General features: G+C 38.6%; 1 protein-coding gene across 4 annotated transcripts in view; it reads left to right on the top strand.

Moving 5' to 3' along the window:
- The window catches only part of scaper (S-phase cyclin A-associated protein in the ER), a 276,699-nt gene that overhangs the window by 36,177 nt on the left and 227,513 nt on the right, over nt 1-13,009 (top strand). The window lies entirely within an intron of this gene.

Here is a 13,009-nt window from a genome sequence, read left to right as displayed (position 1 = left end):
TGGGAGAATTGCGGTTAGGTGGTAGATGGGTTAGTTGTGTAAGAAGATCAGCTGTTTTGTACATTTTTCTTTTCTAGCTCTGGACTGTGCCTTAGGCTGTACAAAAGCATTTGCTGTTAATGGTTCAAAATCCACCAATTTAAACCACAAAATGCATTCACTGTGAGTAGCTTGATGCTCCAGGCTAATGGAGCCGATGATAAATGACAATGAAAGCCTTTGGGGATGCAGAGCAATTTCTCTCACATGGCCAGGTTATCCTAAAGAGTTCATAAACACGCTGTATAGTAATAACTACATGTGGCGTGTTTGATGTCAAACAGGTCATTTTTCTGCCAGTAGCTTTCTCTGCTATTGCAGGCTATTCTATCTGTATGCAGGACAATGAAGAGTGACAAGTGCTAATGTTACAATTACATTTTACTTGCTGTGTATCACTAATTAATCAGTCTGGAGTATATAGTAAAATGTCAAAGAATGGGACAGAATTACATTCCTTGGAATTGGCCAAACCATAGTCATCAGTTTGAAGTAATGGAAGATATTTATTTATGCAGTCACAAGTTACAAAGCACTCTAATAATACACTTATTATAAAAGTAGAACAAGATGAAATTCCATTGACGTTGTTGCTTTCTGCTGTGTGCCTCACAAGGAGGCAGCATTTATTAATTGCTGCTGCATTCCATTTAAAAGCTATAACTTGAACAAAGTCTAAACTGTTTAATTTTGAACAAGGGCTTAAAGTCTGTGAATCAGCCAGCATACTACGTCCCTTAATAGATAGTGGAATGAAAAGGATTAATATCAGCTGGATAGCACTCTCGCCTCTGGGTCAGAAGGTAGTGAATTCTAGGCTGATGCTCCATTGTGGTAGTGAGCGATGTATTACATAGAACATAGAACAGTACAGCACAATACAGGCCCTTTGGCCCACCATGTTGTGCTGAGCTTTAAACCTCGCCTAAGACTATCTAACCCCTTCCTCCCATATATCTCTCTGTTTTAAAATCCCCCATATACTTATCTAGTAATCTCTTGAATTTGACCAGTGTACCTGCCTCCACCACTGCCCCTGGCAGCGCATTCCATGCCCCAACCACTCACTGGGTAAAAAACCTTCCTCTGACATCTCCCTTGAACTTCCCACCCATTACTTTAAAGGCATGCCCTCTTGTATTGAGCATTGGTGCCTTGGGAAAGAGGCGCTGGCTGTCCACTCTAGCTATTCCTCTTAATATTCTGGGCACCTCTATCATGTCTCCTCTCATCCTCCTTCTCTCCAAAGAGTAAAGCCCTAGCTCTCTGTCTCTCCTCATAATGCATACTCTCTAAACCAGGCAGCATCCTAGTAAATCTCCTCTGCACCCTTTCCAATGCTTCCGCATCTCGGAGGTGCCATACTCAGGATGAGGCAATCAAGATCCCATCTGTTCTGTCAGGTGTGCAAGGAAAGTTCCATGCCATTGTTTAACGAGAAGAACAATGGAGTTCCTCTTGGTGTCCTGGCCAATATTTATCCCTCACTCAACATTACTAATACAGATTATCATGTCATTATGACTTTACAACTTGTCATCATCTGCCAAATTAGCTGCTGCAGTTTTTCCAACAATTGTGATTATGTTTCAAGGGTATTTAATTGGCTGTGAAACACTTTGCGATATCTTGACAGAGTTGTAGAAGGTAGTTTAAATATGTTTCTTTAAGCTTATAACCAGGGTCTGCTGTTAAGTAAGCCTTGTCTTGCATTTATAAAAAGCTGTAATTTAAACAAAGATAATACAGTTAATTTTAAATGAATGTTAAGTTTCATAGTTTTGTCAATATGCTTGAGTGTTCGGTTGAGATTGGGTATGGAGAGAACTTAAACCACTCTGTGATCTGAGAAGTGTCATTAATGACTCAAGCTTGGTCTCAAATTGTTCTCAAGCAACAGATTGCCAAGTAAAACTTGTCCTGTCAATTTGTATCTATGAATTAAGATCCATGCTTTGAACATTTAATATCTGTTTCCCTTTTTGAGGCATAGTATGAAAAGGGGTTTTCCAGTTTGCAGGTATTCTGGGGTTGTGGCATATTTACTGGTGACCACAGTTTGTTGATCTGTGTTGAAGTGAGCTGGAAAGTCGTGAGGCAGTCACTTATCTCTTGGATGGGGTGTTTGGGGGCTCCAGCCCTGAGACCTTAATTACCCTCGGTCATCTTTGATTGACAATTACTTTGTTCGCATGTCCAACATAAGACTTCTGAAACAGACAAGTTAGTCTGACCCGCCCTCATGGCACAAAATTACCAGATGAATAGAGGAAATAATTCAAGAATGTTCTCAAAACCTCTTTGGAAAGAAGAAATTCTTGACCCAAAATGGAGAAAGAGCACTTGAGATGGTATTGAGTATCTGGGGTCCATTTGTTAGGAGCACATTGACCCCCAGCGTTAATGTTGGAAGGAACATTCCATCTCATGTGACTTACCCATCAAGCATCTCCTGTCTCACCAGTGTACAATCATATTCTACTGGTCCCACATTGGTCTCGTAACTTGCCTCAGAATTCACAGATCTGGAGTAGAAACAAGTCACCGTTGTTGCTGAGAGACTACCTAAAAAGAGGAGCAAGGAGGAGGAAGAAGTGACTTATGGAATGAAAGAAACTTCCTAAGCAGTTACTTTTTTTAATTGACTGGTTTAGTTGCCTCTCTTTCAAGACAATATGAAGTTGAAAGTCTTACATTTGCAATATATTGTAGAAATGAAGCCAAGATATATTTGCATTCTATTATTATTATTTTTCTGTCACAAGTGAAGAGAAGATTTTGATGCTTTTATAATGAAGCCAGAGATCTGAACAAAGTCCAGTCAGTAACCAGCAAAATTTTTGTTGCTTTCCTGATTTCGAAAATCACTAAAAAGACTCAGGCTGGTGATAAAGTCAAATTAATGTTTAGAATTAATGTAAGCACAAGTTTTTTCAGCATGGTCTTAAGTTCAATATGTTTGTACTTCAGCTAATGAGAAAGAATACACTTCTTTAGACTCCTGGAGAAGCTGGGAATTTAGAAATCCTGTTGGGAATCTCAGTTGATGACTTGTATTACTTAATTCTGTTTAATTCATTGGAAGTTCTCAGGGTAAATGAATTCAGCAGATTATGTTTTGCTAGTTAACTGCTGTGTAAATTTATGGGAGATCAGCACAGCAAGACCTCTTAAGATATCTTTATTAGTCACATGTACATCGAAACACACAGTGAAATACATCTTTTGCATAGAGTGTTCTGGGGGCAGCCCGCAAGTGTCGCCACGCTTCCGGTGCCAACGTAGCATGCCCACAACTTCCTAACCCGTACGTCTTTGGAATGTGGGAGAAAACCTGAGCACCCGGAGGAAACCCACGCAGTCACGGAGAGGACATACAAACTCCTTACAGACAGTGGCCAGAAATGAACCCGGGTTGCTGGCGCACTTCCAAACTGAAAATTATTTAATCCTTCTGTTATTTTAACCAGGTGTCTACATGCTTCAGGACTCCTAATTAAATGTATAGCTTGAGTCTAGCTATAAACTATACACCTTTTTGACAGAGCCATCCTATTTTCTTTGGCATGAAGACGGAATTGCTATTTTGTCTGTATCAGATAGGAGTATGCAAAACAATTATGGGGATTGGAAGAAATTAGTTGGAGTACTACTTGAGTTTTTTCTGACAAGTGTTAGGGTAACCCATGCACCAGCATCAACCTCACTAAATTCTGACTTGCAGTATGACATGATGTGTTCAACTCCTAGATCATATAAAGTCTGGAGGTAAAGAAAACATTAATTCTGATGTTATAGGTCAAGATATTCATTAAACATGGTCTTGAATATGCTTTCAAGGTCACTGAATGACAAAGATCTACAGCTAAAATGAAAATGGTCTTCACTGTAGAGAGTACAAGTAACATCCCAGATACAGCTGTAAATCAGAAGTTAGAAGGGAGGGAGGATCTCCGAAAAGTCACTAGGGAAGTAATACTGAGCACATTGTTGGAACTGCTGACAAGTCTCCAGTCCTAATGGACTTGATCCTGGACCTTGACAGAAGTGAGTAGTGAGATAGTTGATGCATTGGTTTAAATTTTCTGAAGTTCCTTCGATTCAGATATTGTTGTATTAGATTGGAAAATAGTAAATGTAAGCCCTTTATTCTAATAGGGAGGGAGATAGAAAGCAGGAAGCTGCAGACCAGCTACCTTAACATCTGTCATAAGGATAATGTTAGAACTTGTTATTAAAGATGTTATAGCAGGGCACTTTAATTACACGGTAATTTTTGTGAAAGTGAAATCTTGATTGACCAATTTATTAGAGGTTAAAAGGGAAGCAGTGGAAGTAGCAAAACATCAAGGGTTATTGCAAAATATAAATATGAAAGCTCATGGTGTATGAGGTAATGTATTGTCATGCATAGAAGATTGGCCTGGCTAACAGGAAACACAGAGCAGCCATACATGGGGTCATTTTGTTGTTGGCAAGATGTATTGAGTGGCTTGCCACAGGGATCAGTGCTGGGGCTTCAACTTATTACAACCTGTATAAATGACTTCGATGAAAGGACCAAAGATATGATTGCCAAACTTGATAAATAGGAAAATATTGTACAGACCACTTGAGGAGTCTACTTTGGGATAAAAGAGGTTAATTAAATGAACAAAGGTCTGGCAAGTGGAATATATTGTGGGAAAATGTGAAATTGTCCACTTTGGCAGGAAACTAAATAAAGGAGCATTTAGCTGAATGAGTGAAGAACTCAGAGGAAGCTGGATCTGGATGTCTCAGTTCGTGATTCACAGAATGCTAGTGTGAAAGTACAGTAAGTAATTATGAAAATGTTGATGTTTATTGCAAGGATGATTGAATATAATAGGAAGTTATGCTTCAGTTACATAAGACATCAGTGAGATCCCTTCAGGAGTACCATGCACAGTATTGTCTATTCAGGGAAGGATTTTGATGCATTAGAAGCAATTCAGTGAAGGTTTACTGGGCTAATGGGATATGAGGAAAGTTTGTCAGGCCGGTCTTGTATCCAATGGAATTTGGAAGAACCATGGGCATTGAAATGTAAGATCCTAAAGGATCTTGACAGGTTAATGTGGAGAGGATCTTTCTTCCTGTGGGAGAACCTAGAAGAAGGGATCACTATTTAAATGGTCACCCATTTAAGACCAAGGTAAGGCAAAATTCTTTTCTTTGGTTGTAAGTCTTTGGGACCAGTGAAAGCAGAGTCTAAATACTTTAAAAGTAATGGTGAATAGATACTTAATAAGCAAGGGGGTTAAAGGTTACTGTAAAGAGACGGGAATGTGGAATTGAGATTATAATTATTGAAGGCAATGCAAACTTGAGGGATCAAATGGCCTACTCCCATTGTAATTCATATGTTCATATTTAAAAGAATGATTTGCAAATCCTGCACAACTTGTGGAAATGCTATGCAAATTAAGTGATTATAGTACTCCCTGTTCATCCCTAATGCATTCACAACCCACTTTAAAAGAATTATCCTATATGAGTGTGCAATGAGTTAAATGATTAACTGAAACACAGTGATGATCGCCAAGCTGCAGTCAGAAATGGAATGAGACAACTTTTGGTGAGACTGCAATTGTGGGTCAAAAACCAAAGTGATTAATGGCTAATTTAAACATTGGCAACAGGATTAGAGAATGAGTCTCTTTTTGACATTCATTTAGATTGTGGATGATTTGTTTCTTAGCTCCATCTATCTGTTTTTGTTCCATACCCTGATACCCTTATAAGTGTATGAAACCAGCAGGAAAGGTCCAGTTGGTCAATCAAGTTTGTCCAAATATGTTAACACACATCAAGCAGTGTTGAATATTTCTGTTGACACAGCACTTATATTTTGAAAGAGAGAGTTTCAACTTTCAAACTACCTATTCTCTGGAAAATGAGTTTCCTGATTTCTCTCATTGAGAACTTAGCTCCAATTCGAGAATTATATTTTCGCTCAGGGTTCTCCTGTCATAAAATAGATTGCCTGCATCAACTCTAGTGAATACTGTGATTGTTGCAGGTACTTTGATTAAATTATCTCTCACACTTTGAAACTGAAGGGAGAATACAAGCCATGATTTAACACTTTAAACCCCAGGTAAGTGTGTGCTGTTCCATTTCCAAGGCCAAATGCCTGCGGCTTAATACAGGTGGTACTCCAGTATGGGTCTGTATAAAGTTATGTGCAACTGAAGCATCACTTCCTCACTTTTGAATTTCAATCCCTTTGAGATAGAGGCCATCATTCCATTAGCCTCTTTGACTACTTCCTGCACTAGCCTTTAGTGTAGTGCTTTCTTTTTGCATGAGCACCCAAATCTTTTGTTCTTGCACAACCTGTAGTATCTGTGCATTAAATAAATATTTTGAAGTCTCTGTCAGATCCAGAGGATGATAATGTATTTCCTATATTGAACGCCACAGAACCATAATTTTGTCCAGTCATTTCATTTGTCTGTATCCTTTCATAACTTCCTGCTCCCATCCAAATAACTTATAGTGCCTTTTATTGAAGCCATTTACCAATTTGAAAACACATCTTTTATTCCTTTAATCTGTCATTAATATCTATGATAAGCTGCACTCTCATCCATTGAGACATCCTGCTGATCAATAGACAACACCTTATCCTTTCTGTCTGTCTCCTCCCCCTTCCAACCAATTACTGATCCCTGTTACATGTATAATAATGAATTTGTGTCATAATGGCTATTATAGGTTGTAAAATAACAATGCTTTTGAAGCGTGCAGTGAGCCTATTGAGTTTTTATGTCAGAATGGAGAAAACAGAAACAAAAGAGAAACTTTTTGGTACTAAGGGATGTGAGGCGATGTAAGAACAATTGAAGCAGAGGAGATGCCAATATTGAGAAATAAGTAGTTGAAAAGGGTTAAAGAGGTATAGGAACAGGACAGGAAAATAGGGTTAGGATTGCTGCCACTGTGGAGGATATTACCAGAGTTCATTTGAACTAAATTACAAATGTGTTGCAATTTATATCTAATTTGAGGTAAGGTAACATTTACGCATAGCCAGAATTGAGGTTAAAAAGAGTGATGGAAACCAAAAGAACTATTGAATACAACATAACTGAGGCGACCTTGTGTAACAATCTAAGATTCTGCAAATACATATGCATGACTAAAAGATGGAAAAATACAGTTGTCCACTGAAATCCTATAACTGAGAACACTTAAAGGGGGGAAAAATCAAAATAAGAGTATTATAAAGTGAGCTTTTGCATTATTTTCTACAGAATAATAGTCTCTGAACTAATGTAGGAAATTGTTACAAAAATGAGTGATGACATACGATTATCTTTTTACAAACACGTCAATGTCAAAGAAAACATGCTTCTACAATCAGTACTGTACTTTACAGAGAAATTGTACCTGCAGTGGCTGTTGTACCATCTTAAGATAATCTGGGTGCGTGTTACTTGTGCTGTACAATATGTTATGAATGAGGCTGCTGTTTCTCTCACAGTCACAGTACATTTCCAAGGAAAGAAATGAAAAGAGAGCTCAATTTTCCAGGTAAAGGAATGTCCTAGTGGATGATAATTTGCCTGAAAGTTGTACTTCAGTGTTGCTTCTGTGTGGCAGGCTTGACCTTCAGAAAATAAATCCCCTTCATACACAAGAAAACCTGTCTCACAGTGGAGTTTATTTCAGCAAGAAGCTTGCTCTTACACTGCTTAGCTCATAAAGACTCCTTTCTTGTCAGCGTCTTCTCATGCGGCAGAACTTTCCACTGTTTCAGCACCACAGGGTATATCTTCTGCACTGGCTGCTGTAGGTGAGGCAGAGAGAGGTATTGATGTCCAGGACCCTTGGGCCCTGTGCACTGGTATTGTATGTCAGCAGGACAAAGGGTTGGCGCCAACCGTCCTGCTGTATGCGCCAGTAACTGGAATTAATTACAAACCAATCGAATCCGTTGCAGCCAATTGGTAAACTAATTGGTAATTTTAGCTGTACGTCTATACTTCGTTATCTGCCTGTCTATATCGGTGTTTTCAGAGCCACTTTTGTTCTCTGCTGTCCTCCTTGACAAAATGGCCTTCATCACTGTAAGGAGAAAGATGCGCACCAACGAGTACGGGGGCCACTCCAGCTGCTTGCCTTGTTTGTATTCCCTTGTTCACCAAATGAGCTTTAGGTTACGGGTGCTTGGAGCTGATTAGAACAGATAACACTGAGCAGAAGAAAATACTACCAGGCTGTCAGCTAGCAGTTGATCAGCATGCCTTTTCTCTGCATGTTAAAGGATGCTTCAGAATAAAGGTAGATGGTGGATTTTTCCTTGCGTATACTTTGGATAGGGGAGGGGCTAAGTATATACATATCTTGACCCTGACTTCATACTGAAATGTGTCTTGGTCTAGGCTCTCAATATTATTTATGGGAGTAAACATCTGAGAACAGAATAGAAGCCATGGATAAGCTTATGAACACTGTCCTTCAGACCTTTTATAACATGGAACTCTAGTTTGAAAAACTGATGTGCTTGGAACAAAAATTAATTGGGCTGAAGTATATATACAGTGGCATGCAAAAGTTTGGGCACCCCAGGTCAAAATTTCTGTTACTGTGAATAGCTAAGCAAGTAAAAGATGACCTGATTTCCAAGAGGCATAAAGTTAAAGATGACACGTTTCTTTAATATTTTAAGCAAGATTACTTTTTTATTTCCATCTTTTACAGTTTCAAAATAACAAGAAGGAAAAGGGCCTGAAGCAAAAGTTTGGGCACCCTGCATGCTCAGTACTTAGTAACACCCCCTTTGGCAAGTATCACAGCTTGTAAATGCTTTCTGCAGCCAGCTAAGAGTCTTCCAATTCTTGTTTGGGGGATTTTCGCCCATTCTTCCTTGCAAAAGGCTTCTAGTTCAGTGAGATTCTTGGGCCGTCTTGCATGCACTGCTCTTTTGAGGTCTATCCACAGATTTTCGATGATGTTTAGGTCGGGGGACTGTGAGAGCCATGGCAAAACCTTCAGCTTGTGCCTATTGAGGTAGTCCATTGTGGATTTTGAGGTGTGTTTAGGATAGTTATCCTGTTGTAGAAGCCATCCGCTTTTCATCTTCAGCTTTTTTTTTACAGATGGTGTGATATTTGCTTCCAGAATTTGCTGGTATTTAATTGAATTCATTCTCCTCTCTACCAGTAAAATGTTCCCCGTGCCACTGGCTGCAACACAAGCCCAAAGCATGATCGATCCACCCCTGTGCTTAACAGTTGGGGAGGTGTTCTTTTCATGAAATTCTGCACCCTTTTTTCTCCAAACTTTCCTGCGTCCTCACCACAAAATTCAGCATCAGAAGTTTGCAAAGGAACATCTAAACAAGCCTGATGCATTTTGGAAACAAGTCCTGTGGACTGATGAAGTTAAAATAGAACTTTTTGACTGCAATGAGCAAAGGTATATTTGGAGTGACACTTTCCCATGCAATTGCAGGAACTGCAATACATGTTATTTCACCTCTTCCCTTCCCGCCATAAAGAGACTCAAAGTTTTTCCAGGTGAAGTAGTGATTCACTTGCACTTCTTTAAATCAGGTTTACTGTATTCAGTGTTTGCAAAGTGGCCTTCTCTGCAGTGGAGAAACCAACACAGATTGGGTGCTCACTTTGCAGAGTACCTGCATTCAGTCCACTGGAGTGACCTTGAGCTTCTAGTTTTCTGCCTCTTTAATTCGCCATCCCACTCTCACTCTCACTCTGATCTATTTGTCTGTGGTATCAACAAGGCCCAAATCAAGCTTGAGGAACAACAGCTCATCCTCCATCTGGGCACATTGCAGCCTTCAGAACTCCATTTTGAATCCTTCAGCTTTCGGTAATCCACCTTTTTTTGATGTTCTATCGCAGAACTGGCTATTGCTGCTAGCCATCCATCTGTGATTTTTGACTCGTTCTCTCACCATTAGTATTGCAAAAGCATAATGTGCTTCAAACTGCCATATTAACACATTTTGGTCTCGCCCTACCCCCTTTGCTCTACTCCATCACTCCTCCAGCTATTCTGCTCCTGAAAAACTAATTTGTTTTACTTTTTCCCAGTTCTGACAAATGGTCTCAGACCTGAAACGTTAACCCTATTTCTCTTTCCACAGATGCTACCTGACCTGCCAAATGTTTCCAGCAATTTCTGTTTCTATTTAAGTCCTCAACTGAAGATGTATGCAGTAGGCTTTTGTGTTGCAATGTATTATCCAATCTGAACCATAATGTTAATAGAGTAATTTCTCTTCTGCATTGACTATAATGGGTTAGGTTCAATTCTCCAATATAAGGAACAGTATACCCATTAATCTTAATGTACATCTTCTCCAAGGTATAGTTATTAATTGAAAGTATGCATCATATTGATAAAAGCAATAACTTGGGAGTATGCTTACTTTTATAATTTTATTTTGAAATTAAATTGTCTAGATTTATTACTTGTTTTTATTATGAGAGTTTGGTGAATTTTCTGTTGCTTGGTGAGTGGAAGTGTTTTTATATTCATTTTAACACAGCAATCAAAGTTATATTGTTGTCTTGGCAACAGACATTCTTATACAACCCTAAAATAAAAAGCAGAAAATGATGGTGAGCATTGAACATATCTGTCAGAGTCTGAGACGATGGCAGGCTATTAAACGTTTTGGGTATTGACATTTCCTCAGTACTGCACATGTGCACACAAATTACATAAATAAAAGACTCAAGTGCATGCACAAACGACACCCACTTAAGTAAGGCATTTATGTGGTGAGCCATAGGTGGTTAACGAGTAGAAATGATAATCTTGTAATATTTCATTTGATGTTGGTGTATTGTCTTAAGGGCAGGAAACAGTAGTGGCCGATGATGTTACTATTTGCAGTGTTCCTTATTGATTTTGGCAGTTTATTGACAAAAGCCAAGGACCAAGTTAGTTATGCACAGGTACCAGATATTAAAGAAGAATTAATATGACAAAAGATAGTTGAAAAATGTGGCTGAATTATCTCTTCGGAAACATCTAGCAAGCATGGAAAAGGTCTGTGAATAGCAGAGATAAGTTTATCATAGTTTTGCAAAAATTTAAGCCAGCATCAGAGCAAGAATAGATTATCATTGCTGTCATTCCATGCTTGAACCAAAGCCATTGGATTTTTGGATGATTTGTGAATAGCAATAGCTATCATGCTGCCCAAATGACTTTATTGAATCCTCTTCGAACAATTCAGGAAAAGCAGCAGCAAAATCTATAATGTAACTATCGAGAAACAGGAGAAAAATGAAACTTCAAATTTGCATTCCCTTGAGTTAGCAGTAGGATTTGAATTCTCCAGTTGTAGTCTTTTGAGAATTTTCTTTGTTGTTCAAAAGGATAACACCAGTGATCTATTTTGAGAGTATTTTTGGCTGTCATTCAACCTGTTGAACCTGACTTTAAGCTGACAGTTGTCATGTTTATCAGCAGCTACGAATTTGTTTTCATAGTTGTGCCAGTTTTAAACAAATCTTGCAGAGGAAATCCAGATGGCTGCCACTGGGGGCATCAATCACTGATTGTAATTATAAGAAAACAGGTTGGAATTAAAAGTAAACATACAGTAGTGGTCAGAATCTAGGCTCTGCAAAAATTAAAGATCTGATGTTGTTGCTGGGATGGTTATCATGGTAGCAAAGTTCAAATGGGAAAGTTGCACTTAAAACATTTTCTTTCTAATGTTGCCAACTTGCTTCCTGTGTGTCCTTAATTCCGTTGTTGTCACCTCTAGATGAAGTATAGCCAGCATCTCTTCATCATACTGTTAAAAGCCTTAAGACACTACCTCTGGGCACATCATGTTTGGGTTGTTTACTCTTTAAGGGGACAAAATTCACATAATCAATTAAATCTTCTCACAAAAATTGCATCCTGTAATATTTAGCAACTGTTTGCAGAGAGCTTATGGATTAGTATTTGTGGCAAAGTTTTCCCAACAGTTGTTTTGTGATAGGTTTCCTAAAATAACACAATTAAATTCCGTTAGGCCATTGTGGCCTTATTACTTGCATGTGTTGTGGATTCTTGTTGAAGTCTGGAAAAAAAATGCTTCTGTATCAAAGATTATGCAGTGGATTATCTTTGATACAGAAGCATTTTTTTCGTAAAACAAGATGCCTGTACCATTTCAAGAGCATGTTTAATAGGAGCAAAAAGAGGAAAGCGGATACTTCCAACAGTGTCCTGACTGAGGCAAAAGATCCTGAGGGATCTTGACAGGATGGATGTTGAGATGTTTTCTCTTGTGGGAGAACTAGGGGTTGCTGCTTAAAAATAAGTTGTTGTCCATTTAAGATAGAGTTGAGACATGTTTTGTTCTCTTGGATGGTTGAGAGTCCTTGGACAATTCTTCCTCAAAAGGCCCTTGAAGCAAAGTCTTTGGATATTTTTAAGGCAGAGGTAGATAGATGCTTAATGAGTAAATGGATGAATGGTTACTCAAGTGTAGGGCAGAATGCAAAGTTAAGGTTGCAGTTATGTCAGCTGCATTATTGAATAACAGAGCAGTTTTGAGGGGCGAAGTGCCATCTGCTTCTAATTTGTATGTTTATGTAGTTCACAATTTAGAAGAAATAGTGTCAGAAAAGCAGGAAAAGGTCTCATTTGAAAATATGGGAGGGTAAAGCAGGAGGTAGGAAGGTAACTAGAAAAAGATGCAGGGTCAGTATTAAGGTGGAGGAAAACATTTAAGAGTATGATAACTAGATTGGAGGAAGAGAAGGATGCTGGAGGAGCAGAAAAACTGGTCTTTAATCTTCGTTATGAAGTTCTTTGTGCTTCTTGAAGGTGAGAGAAAAGAGTTTAAGGAGACTCCAGTACAAACTCGAAGAGTTTTGCATAGTTTTAAATACAAAAGTGGCAGTTTGCTTAGTCATACAAATTTCTCACGTTTAATGCTCTAACTTTAAAGTTATACATTTTA

This window comes from Pristis pectinata, chromosome 32, assembly GCF_009764475.1.
Source record: "Pristis pectinata isolate sPriPec2 chromosome 32, sPriPec2.1.pri, whole genome shotgun sequence".
NCBI classification, from domain to species: Eukaryota; Metazoa; Chordata; class Chondrichthyes; order Rhinopristiformes; family Pristidae; genus Pristis; species Pristis pectinata.
The sequence above is the reverse complement of the archived record's forward strand: the minus strand, read 5'-3'. Positions and strand labels throughout refer to the sequence as shown.